The sequence below is a fragment of the Pongo abelii genome, chromosome 2 (assembly GCF_028885655.2).
Source record: "Pongo abelii isolate AG06213 chromosome 2, NHGRI_mPonAbe1-v2.0_pri, whole genome shotgun sequence".
Taxonomy (NCBI): Eukaryota; Metazoa; Chordata; class Mammalia; order Primates; family Hominidae; genus Pongo; species Pongo abelii.
In genome coordinates, this window is record NC_085928.1 from 23496529 (window position 1) to 23509831 (window position 13303).

Here is a 13303-nt window from a genome sequence, read left to right on the forward strand (position 1 = left end):
GCTTCCATAAAACAACTTATAATCATCTATTTTAAGCTGATAGCAACTTAAATTTGATCACATACAAAATCTCTACTCTTTTACTTCTCCTGTATACACACTTCATGTTATTGGTGTCACAATTTGCATCTTTTTATACTGTGTATCCATTAACAAATCATGTTATTACTTTCATAGTTTTGTCTTTTAATGTTTATACCAGAGTTGAAAGTGATTTACACACTATCATTAGAGTACAGAGGTCTCTAGTATTTGATGATATACTTGACTTTATTGGCAAGTTTTATACTTTCATCTTCTCATGCTGCTAATCAACATCCTTTCGTTTCAGCTTAAAGAACTTTCTGTAGCATTTCATGCAAAGCAGGTACAGTGATGGTGAACACCCCTCAACATGTTTGTCTAGGAAAGTCTTTACCTCTTCTTTATTACTGAAGGATAGCTTTTGTGAGTATAGCGTTCTTGGTTGACAGGTTGTTGTTTTTTGATCTTCAGTACTTTGAATATGTCATCTTACTCTCTCTTTGCCTGTGAGGATTCTGCTGATAAATTTGCTGACAGTCTTACGGGGACTCCTTTGAATGTGATGAGTTGCTTTGCTCTTGTTTCTCTCAAAATTCTGTTTTTGACTTTTGACAATTGGATTATAATGGGTCTTGGTGTAGATCTTTGGAGTTCTTAGGACTTCATGAATCTGGATGTTGATTTCTCTCCCCTGATTTGGGAAGTTCCTTGCCATTATTTCTTTAAATAGGCTTTCTACCCCTTTCCCTCTCTTCTCCCCAGAATTCCCTAATGTGTTTATTGATTCACTTGTTGGAGTCCGATAAGTCACTTAGGCTTTCCTCACTTTTTGTCCTTGTTTTTTCTTTGTGCTCCTGACTGCATAATTTCAAATGATCTGTCTTTATGTTCACTGTTTCTTTCTTCTGCTTGATTAGGTCTGCTTTTGAACTCCTCTAGTGAATCTTTCAGTTCAATTTTTGTATTCTCCAGCTTCAGTAATTCTATTGGGTTCCTTTTTATAGTCTCTATCTCTTTATTTAGCTTCTCATTTTGTTCTTGTATCTTTTTCCTAATTTTATTTAGCTATCTCTCAGTGTTCTCTTGTAACTCACTGGGCTTCTTTAAGACATTTATTTTGCATTCGTTGTCAGTTAATTCAGGGATCTCTGTTTCTTTCAGGATGGTTATTGGAGATGACTCTTTGTGCTCCTTGTAGATTTTCTTTGTGATCTGTACATTTGAAGTAGCAGCTACCTTTCCCAGTCTTTATAGACTAGTTTTGATGAGTAGAGACCTTTACCAGTTTATGGTGCTTAATATGAGACAAGATAGAGAAAAACACCTTGGAGATCACAATCTAAGGCTGGGGGCAAGGCCCTTTACACTTCTTTCCTTGCCTTCTCAAGGAAAAGGCTCGGTTCCATGTTTTTTTCTTATTATACAGAGCAGTGCCAGCTGCAAAGGGATGGCTTCTCCTTTTATTTTTTGCTAACTATCCCTCAGAACCAAGTTCTAATGGTCGTACAAGGCACAGTACAAGGTGAAATGGAAACTGGCTTCACAGAGGGAACTCTGAAATGCTGAGAATAAGGCCCCCTTCATTCCCTTTCCTCCCTCATCTAAGAATAACCTCAGTTCTGCCCCTATTCCTAATCTTGCAAGGCAGCTCTAACTGTAAGGAGTTGCCCTCCTCATTTCTTTGCTCCTACCCATCCCTGGGAACGAAGTTCTACAGGTGTGTCAGTACACAGTATGAGGCAATATAGGAACTGACCCAACAGAGGGTTCTCTGAGAGGCCAGAGGCCAGGAAGCCAGATGCACACTCCAATCTCACTTTCTGTGGCACAGGAGAAATCATGAGCTGAAGCAGTCCTCTCAGTGTTGAGCTAAGCCAGTCTGGGGGAAGTACTGATATGACATTCTAACGTGAAATTGCACTTTTTACCCATGCAAATGCAACTGCTTTTAGTTTGGGATCCTCTAGGGTGCCTCTACTTCTTAGCTACAATCTGAATATATTTTCAACGTATTTTGGTTCCAACACTGTTTTATCAGTATTTCTGTGGAAGAATGAGAGGAAGAGTTTTCCACTCTGCCATCTTGCTGACTTCACCCCTACTATTTGTTAAGACATTAATTTTACTTGAAAAAAAACTATGCCATTTGGACTGGCTGATAGACAAAGTATTAAGATATGCACCCCTCAGTAACTTGGCATTTCTAACATGCCTATGGGTCTATAGCTATTTAATTACGTATACTTGTTACTTTAGGCTTCAGCCTTCTTGATTAGGTTAGGATACATCAGATTATTTGAGCTGAATAGTGCTTCTTATTTTGACAGAAGAATATCTATTTTGTTTTAATTCAGTGATATATTTTCAGTGGCAGATCTTTAAAATAACTCTTCTAAAACTTGTACTATTTTTAGTATTGGACTTAGATAAGTTACTTATCTGGGCCTCAGTTGTATCATCTGCAAAATGAGGCAACAGGATTTAACATGGTCTCTAGTTAATTTGAGCTCTAAAATTGTGCGATCTCATTTTTCATTTCAATTCAACATATGTTAATGAATGGAATACTTACATAATGTAAATCAGTGAGGTAGAACCTGGGTGGATACAGAGATGAATGTGATTCCTACATGCAAATAGCTCATAATTTGATGCCTTCAAAATTGAGATGTGTATTCCCCAACACATCCTAGTTCCTTATATTTGACGTGTCATTTATAAATAAGGGTATATTATTTATTTTTGAAGTGGAAGAAATTTATTTCTTTGTTACTATTTTTCATCTCTAGATTTGGAGAAATAAAAATGTTGTCTAAACTATCATTTTAATAATATTGTGCATTTGTATTTCACCTTCATTGCAAAGCATTTAGAAGATTCTGGAATCATTTTCTTATCCATCCCTAAAGTAGCCCAGTGCAAGTAGAAAAGGACAGTTATTCACCTCTTAGTGATTAGAAAACTGGACTCTGATTTTTCTGCAGTTATATAATATGCCACTGAATAACAACAGGTAAAAATCCAGGAACTCTTCTTTCAAGACTACCCAGCCAGGTTCCTTTGTATGTTACAGTTTCTTTTAGTAAGTTCTGCAGAGCCTGATTCCTAAATCATCTTTCAAACCAAATTCTTTCTTATTCCCTATCCAAACAGCAGCATAACCATTGATGATTTCAGATATATCAACAGGAAAAAAAAATTGTAGTGAAAGAATGGAATGTATGCAACAAGAAATGTGCTGTGCAAGCTGTGATACAGTGTACAATGTTTCAGTCTTTAGTTGGAATTAAAATTAGAAGTTGAAAAAACTTGGGGACTCCTCCATCAATCTAATCTAGAAACATTTGACTGTAAGCCCAGCAGCCCATAATGAAACCTGCCCTTTTGCTAGGTGAGAACATCATTCTGAACATGCCACCTTGGAAACTTTGTATCAGTTCTTGGTATCACTAGAATTTTCCTATCCTGCTTTTGAGAAGTCAGTATGAGAACAAATATACTTCTTTTTACAAATCTTGAAAGTAGATCTTTAGAAATAGGTGATTACATTTCCTTCATAACCTAAATCTTTCTATGTAGTAAAAAAGTCATATTCATGTTTGGTCTCATAGTTTCCTTAGTCAAAAAATTTGCATCTAAAAGCCTAGGAAAATGTTTGGCCTGCATAGTTGAATGTTTAAACAGGTGCGCACTGCACTGGTCTGGCTGAAGAAAGGTAGTCCCCTCCACTTGGAAACCCTGACATTAAGAGAATGATTCTTGTGCCAGCTTTCAGGAAAGCTTGTGAAGGAAAAGTTCAGGTAATTCTTAAGTCCTATTACCTGATTATCAGCCCACGTGCCTCCCTTCCATTCTGTATTCTCATGAAGAAATTGATTTAATAGATTCAAGATATTATTAAATACATTCTGCATTAATATTATATGTCCTCTTTGAATCCAAGTGGCAATACAATAGAATTTCATTTTATAAATAACACCTTTCAAGCTAACACCACAGGGCACAGTACAAAAGAATCAAAATAGAACACAAATGCTGTAATCAAATGCAGACCCCAGGAAGGCTGATTAAAAAGGCATGTTGCTACTAAGAACAGCCGACAGGGTAAGTATAGTGGGTCATAGCAGATAAAGCCAGCAGAACAGAAGGGCAAACTAAAATAAAATGGACTTGCCTGCCTGAATCACACGGACTTATGACACTCCTTTGTCTTCATCTCTTTTTGAACTCAGGAATTGCAGGGGAGGGGGGTGTGTATGTGTGTTGGTGGAGAGAACTAAACATAGGGTCATTAAGTTTATCCTCAGTACTCATGCGTAGCACAAACAAAAGGAAATCATAAGGATAACCACCTGCAGCTGGCAGAGATGCCTACGGTGTGATTGTGAGACAACCCAACGTGGCTTGCTTTGCTGGATACCACTGGCTTTCAGAAAACACAAGTGTGAGGTAACAAGTAGACCCCTTCCATAATAGTGAGAAGAGATAGTGCTGATGGCCAGGCATAGGTAAAAACAGATGAATGGTGAGAAAGGTGTTCTGTGGTCCTGACCTCAGTATAGTCTACTCTCCACAGGACTCTCCTCACCCAATTAGCTTTTCTGCTCTCAGCCTCTCACAACCACACTCCTTGCTAATGTCAGGTGTTTGTGGTTTTAAACCCTACCTCTAATTATAGAGCAAAAGCACCTGTCCCCTCTTAAGGGAATTAGGCAAAAGTAGGAGAGGTATTTTGGAATATACCCTCTCCCTATATGTAAAACTAGTTCTAACAATGATCGCAATATCATAGTTTACCAAATTGGTCATTTATTGATGCTTCTGTATTTAATATTAAGAGTAGAACAATATAGGACCAGAATCATAAGAAAAAATTCCTAAATATGTATTTTTCTGAAAAACAGTAACCTATATTTGGCCGGGCACGTGGCTCATGCCTGTAATCCCAGCACTTTGGGAGGCCGAGGCAGGTGGATCATGAGGTCAGGAGTTCAAGACCAGCCTGACCAATATGGTGAAACCCCGTCTCTACTAAAAATACAAAAATTAGCTGGGCGTGGTGGCACGTGCCTGTAATCCCAGCTACTCGAGAGGCTGAGGCAGGAGAATTGCTTGAACCCGAAAGGCGGAAGTTGCAGTGAGCCAAGATTGCACCACTGCACTCCAGCCTGGGCAACAGAGCAAGACGCCATCTCAAAAAAAATAAAAATAAAAAAAAAAAACCTATTTAAGAGCCACCCCACCCCTCCACAAAGATGTCATAGAAGAAGCAAATATGAGTTCTAGAGTTAATTAAAAGAAAAGGAAAGAGAAAGGAAAAATGATAATCGAGGCAATTTTTACGTCTCTCAAAGCTGTTGGTTGTTTGTAATGACTCTCCTGAATGCCCACTTAGTTGAGATTCTGGTGTGAGATCACTGATGCATACATTTAGGTTAATAGCTTAGTACTTCTGTATATTTTTTTCTTAAGTAAATTATAAACATTTAATTATAATGTATGTGGGCAGCACTTGGGGGACTATACTAGTACTGTCACTTTAAAATATTCTATTATAGGTATTTATTTACTGGCCTCTTATTTTTCTTAATTCTGACAGTATTTGCTTAACTATGCAAAGGGAGTTGGTTTATTAGTAAATGTGAACAGTAGTGCAATCAGTTGAAAATACTGGATTATAATCTCTAATGTGAGTTATTTCATGAAGTGTGTGAGCAAATAATAATATCTGTGCCAGTTACCAATGTATTACCTCCCATTGCCTCCTTCCAAATGTAGTCCTCCTTGCCTGCTCTGCAAAAATGTATCTGGATTGTTTAAATATTTTTTCTTCGCTAGCTGGTATGAGGGTGCTTTGTCAGTAGAGAAGGTAGGGAGATGTTGCAGAAAGAAGAAATTTTCCTTCCTGGTTGTCATGCACTACTTTGGCAGCCTCCTGCAATGTGCACGGTTTCTCCAGAGCCTGGCTTCTACAACATAAGCAACTTTTACAGCATCTAGCTCCCGCAGCAAATGCAGCTAACCCGGTACCCAGCAGCTGAAGCACAGGTAGCTTCTCCAGTACGTGGCAGGTAGCAGCTACCCCTAGCACCCACCATACGCACACACGTACACACACATGTGTACAGACACATTGGGCAATTTATAGCAGAGTGCCTCAGATGAGATACATCCCTGTAAATAGCTTTCATTAGCATCCTAGAGTGCAGGTTCTACTGATGCAGCTCCCCAGCAACTTCTCTGCCATTCAGTGAGTTATGGCTGTGTGTTGTCCAACAAGGTCTGGATCCTGGTCCAGGGGTCCAGGAGATTTTTGTCTTGAGTCCTGCAACATCTAGATCTCAGTCCCGGGATGGAGGAGACTCTTCCTTGGATATGCTATCTTAGCCCTGCAAATAATGGCTGTTCCTTACATTTGTTATTCTTCTATTCTTTTTTATTTTTTAAGACAAGGTCTCGCTTTGTCACCCAGGCTGGAATGCAGTGGCATGAACACAGCTCACTGCAGCCTCAACCTCCTGGAATCACGCGATCCTCTCACCTCAGCCTCACAAGTAGCTGGGACTGCAGGCACACACCATCATGCTCGACTAATATTTTGTAGAAACAGCATTTCACCATTTTGCCCAAACTAGTCTTCAGCTCGTAGGCTGAAGACCCACCTCGTCCCTAAGTGCTGGGATTACAGGCATGAGCCCCTGCGCCTGGCCCATGTTATTCTTATATTCTTTAAAGTATTCTTTACTTCTTACTAGCTACTCTTATTACTTTAATCCCCTGTTATTATTAATAATTTAAACTAACTTTCTATTCAAATTGCTATATGGTCTCTCTCTCCAAACAGGCCCTGACTGACACATACCCAAAGAATATTAAAATAATCTATATTCTTTGGGAGTAGGAGAAGGTAAATATGATGTCATCTTTTTATAGAACAGATTAGTATTGGTACAGTGTGCCTTATCTAGGGCTGGCCATTAGATGGACAAAAAGTTTTGAGAACTTGCTGCTACACTGAAAAGTGCTACAATAATAATAATATGGTGCTATATATTAGTCTAACTGTACATACAGTTTAAATATCAAATTTTTAAATATTTTACATGATTTTGCTGAGAGTTTTTAAAAATGTAAGGTATAGTGAAGCAAACAACAAAGGCTGGACTAAAAAATAATTTGTTGACCCTGAAAAGATGTTGCAAAATAATAATTCTATAATGTGAATTTGTAGATTATTAATGCTAGGATAATGATAGCCATCATTTATTGAGAACTCAAAGTGCTCAGCACTTTATATTTATTGGATCCTCATATTAATTAATAGAATTGGATATTATTATTATCCCTATTTTACAAATGGGAAAAGAAAGACTTGGTAAGGTTAAGGAACTGGCCTGAGGTGATATATATGATAAATTTCAGAGCCAAAATTTGAACCTAGATCTGCCTGTGAGCCCTGAATCTTAACCACTGCACCCTGCTTCCAGAATACTGACACTGAAGCAAATGGCAAATCATTTGTGAAAACAAACCCAGGATGCTTGTTTTTGTTGGTTTTCATCAAAGATCCAGAAAAAGAAACTCTGAAGTATCCCTAGAATGTATAGCACACCCTGAGATATTTCTGAGATAGCTAACCTATTACTTTTTTTTAACAAAATATGGACAAACTGGATGAACATGGTGATCAAATCCCCAGAACCAAAGTGTTAACAGTGTATCAAAACCTAGCAGCCTTTATTCAGAGCTGAATTGAAGGCAGATGAAATATTAACAGCAATTCTAGCAGCATAAAATGAAATATGAGATCCTGTATCAGAAGTTATTAGTAACCTGTTAAAAGAAATGCTGAAAAATGGCAGTTACCAAATTAAAACTGGGAAACAGAGCCCAAATGGGAAATTTCAAAAAGTTTGGAGGAAAATAAATGACAGATTGTCCTCTTGGCTCTTATTAGTATGCGATCCTAAATCCTACTTGGCAATGGATGGTGGAGGTGAAATAAGAACTGCATTGCTGCCAGTGCTGGTCCTCAGATTTGTAGTCCTAAGTGTCTGTGATGGTGTCTGGGATTGATTGGAAAAGTAGTTGGAAGTTGGTAGCATTTTAGCTTTATCTAAGTTAAAGAGTCTGGAGACTCTTATTATGAAAGGCTTTCTCTCATTTGTGAATTGGCCCCTTTGCTCCACTTTTGGATGGCTGGCTTCCTCCATGCCCTGCTACACTAAATATTCTACATGGGAAAGCTATTTTCCTTAAACGCCTTCAAATTTAACGCATCTGTTTGGATATGTTGGTGTTTATGACTCAAAGTATCTAGCATCAAATAAAAAAAGAGAGAGATTACAAATACAAAATACCAAGTAGTAAATGAAGGACATATTTTTCCATTAGTAACTGAGAGCATAGAGAATTACTATAAGCGGAGTTGTTGAGCAGTCGATGCCAAAGGGAGAAAAAAAAGGAAATGAGCTATAGAACCATAGAATCTTAGTGTTGGCAGAGACTATGGAGTTTATGCAGTCCTACCCTATCATTTTTCAATGAAGAGACTGAGACATGGGGAGTTAAGGGACTTGACTTGCCCAAGACACATAGTTGTTTACTGACAGTCAGGCCAAAAACATTTCCCAACTCCCAGCCCGGAACTCTACAGTTCAGCATGCTACTGCCGTCCTCTACTGAAAATTAACACTAACTCAGCCTGGAACATAGAAGAATTCAGCATCTGTGGGGAGTGAAAGAAAAGATGAATTTAGAGCTGGAAACCAATCTGGGAAAAGAAAAGAGGAAACGGATGATTTGTCATTATGACTTGTTGGTCAAGGTTGTATAAGATATTTTGTGTCAGTTACTCCCCTGTGCATTCCTACAAAATACAATGAAATTATTTTGTTATAATTCCCCAGGGTTTATATTTATATGTACAGGTTTTATTTGCTTGGTGAATTCTCCATGTACAAGTCATCTCCAGGTGTAGATTGGTTTGTGGGATGGCATTGCTATTGAACCTTGTCATTTACATGGGTCTGACTTTCTTTCTCTAGCAGTAAAGTATGCTCCAGGGGAATCTTCTTCATGGGATACTCCTAACTGAGGGTCAGAAGTAGGCTTAAGATGTAAAAATTATCTTCTGTTAACCCTTGTATTCTGATAACCTCATGGAAAACTTAGGCCATATGTGGGACTTTTAATCAGGCTAATGAATTAGGTAAAATAATTGTCTTTATTTGGAAGCACAGAGTAATTTGAAGTAAACCAGTAGCAAATAAGATACAATAAAGATGTCCCAATAGGATCCCCTGTGAAATAGCATTCTAGCAGTATAGATTTCTAGTTTAGTCAAATATTTTTCAGAATAGAGCAACGAGAAATGAGAATCAGATAATATGATGAAAACTACAGATGGAATGCTTTGCATGAAAAGTGATTATATACAAGAGAGGGCTTAGGAGTGGGTAGGAGTAGAGTTGGAAAAGAGTGGGTAACTGAAATAAGAGAAGATAATGCTTGACCAGGTCTAGTAAAATATTCCCTGCCACAACCACTATTCCATGAAGAGATTGAGCCAAGAGGCCTGAATAAACTAACCTTAAGTTCAGAGTTGCCATTATTGTGGGAGGCATCAGGGAGAGCACATCCGGATTTGTGTTACACAGTAATCACTGCTGGGTGTCAGCATTCATCAGCCAGATGGTCAGACCCACAATTAATCAATTAGGCTGCGATGATCAACTGGACTACGTTTTCCCCTTTGGTAAAAAGCCCTCATCATGCGGTTAAGGCCAATAACACTTTTATCCTGTTGCTTTTGGAGAAGCTTCTAAAAATTCTTCTTTTCTTTTTTGGGCCTCTAGTTACTGGACAACTGTTAGGCTCCAAGTTGCTTTGACAACATAGATACCCAAATTCAAGGATTTCACATAATAGATTTTCAACATCCTGTGTCTTCAAGTATAATGTTTAACATACCCAGACAGAAATAATCTTTTTAAAGCAGCAGTGTAAGCAGTGTTACTCAACTGATTTTACTAGAGTCTTCATATCGATTCCTCTCAATCCAGTGGAACAACACTGGAGGGGATTCTTTCACTGGGTACTTATAAAGATGATATGATATGATAATCAAATAATATGAATAATAAGCAATTTACTGAATGTTCACCATGTGACAGGTACTGCTGAGATAAGGGTTAATGAACATTGATTCAGTGCTTACAATGATTCCATGAGGATGATGATATTATTTCCATTTCAAAGAGAGAGAAACTGAGGCTAGAAAGCTCATTTGCCCAAGATTAAACAGTTAGTAAATATGTGTTGAGATGACTTAATACCCTCTAAAATGAAAGCTGAAAGTTTATTTTACATTTTCTTACCCATATACATCTGTGCATCTCTGAGGGACAACAGTTAGGAATATGTGGTGGGTCCTCATTATCCCTCTTAAAAGGACTTTAAAGAAATATTTTACTAGCGTTCCCCAAGTCTGTTGCTCTCCTTCTGTTTTCCATGCTGTTTTATTCTACATCATGTGACTTGAGATTGCTTTCTTCCTTCTTTATGGCCATTACTACCATTCCCTGATAATTATCAGTCTCCACCTGGCATCTTCATCTAGATATGATTTCTCTAAGCCTGTTCAGATACCAAGACTTTTTTTTATCAGTTGCCTCCTCTGAAACAAAATGTCTATCACTAATTTTTTTTATGTTGAACCTTGTTTTTCTATCTATTTTATTTTCCCTCTCCCCTTGCTATATTACAATACTACTGCAGAGGGAGAAGTGTTTGAAGTCCTATTAGTGGGAGCATCACTTCTTGATGGAGGTCTAATGGAGGTCTGTGTTGGCCCCATTGAGTAGAAATATGGTCACAGTGTCATAGTTCCCTTGTTTTATCATTAACTGGTATCTCTCTTTTCTCTAAGCTCTTCTCTACCCCCACCCAAGCTCAATTTAAAGAGTACTCCTCTTTAACCATTTCATACAGGCTATATACAGATACTATTAACCCAAATGTATACCTTTGAGATATCAGACTCATATTATTTTATGAAATATGAGACTTTTGTTGCTATTTAACTGCAGTGCTTTGCATTTTTTTTTGTTTTGCTACTTACTGAATTGGGAAAACAGTACCAAAATACTAGGATAGTATATAGGAAATCACCATTTCTTAATTCAAGTTTGGGAGCATGTGGAAGAAAAGATATTTCAGAAACCTTAATGAGCATCTTTAATCCTCCAGGGCTCTACCAGTGCCCTCTTTTTCTGACTGTGGTACTCTGTTTTGTCCTTGCTATGTTTGGTAGGCAGCTTTTTTTTCTCTTGATGCTTCTTTTTTTACAGTCCTACAATCTTCACCCCAGAGCTGATGAGGCGCTTTCATTTTGACCTGCAGTATTTCTGTGTATTGCAGAACAGAGCCCTGCCATCTAGACTGCCTTTCTGCTTCATTTTGCTCCGGACCTAAACCCCCCTGCTATTCCAGGCCTGGCCTCTCATGACCAGAGACTGCTGACTCATCCTGGCCTGTGCCAAGCTGTGCAGTCGCTTAGTGATGTGGACAGGAGTCGAAGGACTAGAATGAGATCACTGAACTCATTTCACTTGTTGCTTACGGTACAGTCCAGCATGAGCTGGAAATGTAGGAACCTCAGCCTCCCGAGCAGAAAGAGTAAGTAGATAAAACACACCGCATCACCAAGTCCTCAACAAGCAGTAGTCGGGTGGTGGGTGGGGGCTCGCTCTATCATGGCCGTGGCTAGGGCATTCTGGTTCATCAGGAGTTTTCCTTTGTCCTCTCTTCTTCCTCTTCTCCACAGTCGTACCCTTCCCCCCTTCCCTGAACTTCCCTTCTGAAAATGTCTAGATGGTACAGCAGTGATCTGGGCAGAAATGAAATTTGGCTAATAAGCAGCCTCTGCACAAAATTCTGGAACAGTGACACTGTTGAAATTGCTTAGTTTAGTTTGTCTACTGGGAACTCACATGAACTTCCCAACAGAATTCAAGGGGATGAAATCTTTTTTGTTCTGTTTTGTTCTCCTTTCCTTTTTGGTTCTCTTTTTCTTTCTGTTTTGAGGGAGGTAGTTTCAGGAGACATGGCTGCATTCTGGTGTGGTGTAAAGTTTTCCGTCGGGAGACAATAATGTACATTCCTCTGGCAGGACGGGATGGGTTTTTTTTTTTTTTGTTTCTCTTACTGTTGTTTATTTATAAGACATTTCCTCCCAGTTAGTGGAAGTTAGATCGTAAGAGGCTCCAGTGATTTTCCTTCCACCTCCCCTCCCTAATTTCTGTGCTTCAGCACTCTGGAACACTGTGAACTCGACAAACTAATCAGAGCAGGGAGCTTAACAGCCAGGCCTGGACACCCTCAAGAGACTGTGTGCTGATTCTCAGTCGTCACTCCTTGGATCAGGAACCACAGTCCTGGTGAGTGGTGAGGTTCCAGAATTTGATGTGTCAAGGATTTTATTCTTGGTGTCTCTAAGGCAAGCAGGAAATAAAGGGTGTTTTTAAAACAAACAAACAAAAAATACAATTAAAGAAATACTACCAAACAGTCAAATGGAATGATGAAGATTTTTAGCGGGCACAACTGAGAGCACTCTATGGACAATGGCAGAGCCTTGAGGCTATGCTCAGGAGCAGCCTGCAGGCATAGGTTTCATATTGCCACCGATGGATGTCAGCCTTGACATGCCTAGCAAACATGCTTGTTGGGAGAGGAAGATAGGTGAGTGGGGGCAGGGAGGTAGTATTCAGGGAGGTAGATGGGAGAAGTGAAAGTGGAATTAATTGTTCATTGGGAGTTTCACTCCACCAGCTTTCCATGCATTTCTGTTCTGAGTATTTACATTATGCTCACAGTACTTACATGCCTAGCTAAGCAGGAGAGAGTATCTATAGTGGATGTAGAGCAAACATTCTTGCTAATACTGTTCTAAAGATCACTTTGCTAACAACTGGTTGCTTTTAAATGTTAGGGAACTTCCCCACACCCGACCTTTGGAAAATATGATTTGTCACACCCTCTTGTTTATTCTTCTGCATTCATAGTATCAAGCAGAAGAATGCAATGAGAATCCTTATTTGGTTCCCGGGAAATTTATCATCCTGCCACAGGAAAACTAAATGACTGTCCTCACAGTATTAAACCCAAATATAGTATTGTCCTCAATATAAGGGACACTGATTGAGTGTGCTCTGGGAAGTTGTCGAAGGAATGGAGTGGGGATGGTTGCATCCTGTCTGATGTGAGACTAGCAGAG

The 13303-nt window shown here is 38.9% G+C and overlaps 1 protein-coding gene across 29 annotated transcripts in view; it reads left to right on the forward strand.

Annotated features, from left to right (window-relative positions):
* The window catches only part of ZBTB20 (zinc finger and BTB domain containing 20), an 841831-nt gene that overhangs the window by 517610 nt on the left and 310918 nt on the right, over positions 1-13303 (forward strand). For 2 of the 29 annotated variants that reach the window (XM_063721754.1, XM_024244276.3), the window contains exon 1: positions 11158-11703. The exons of 24 other annotated variants lie outside the window; for them this stretch is intronic. The gene's annotated coding sequence lies outside the window, so the exon portion shown is untranslated. Of the gene's footprint in view, positions 1-11157; positions 11704-11773; positions 12465-13303 lie in introns of those variants that run through there. 3 more of the 29 variants (XM_054551491.2, XM_054551483.2, XM_063721756.1) reach the window with 2 other exon arrangements.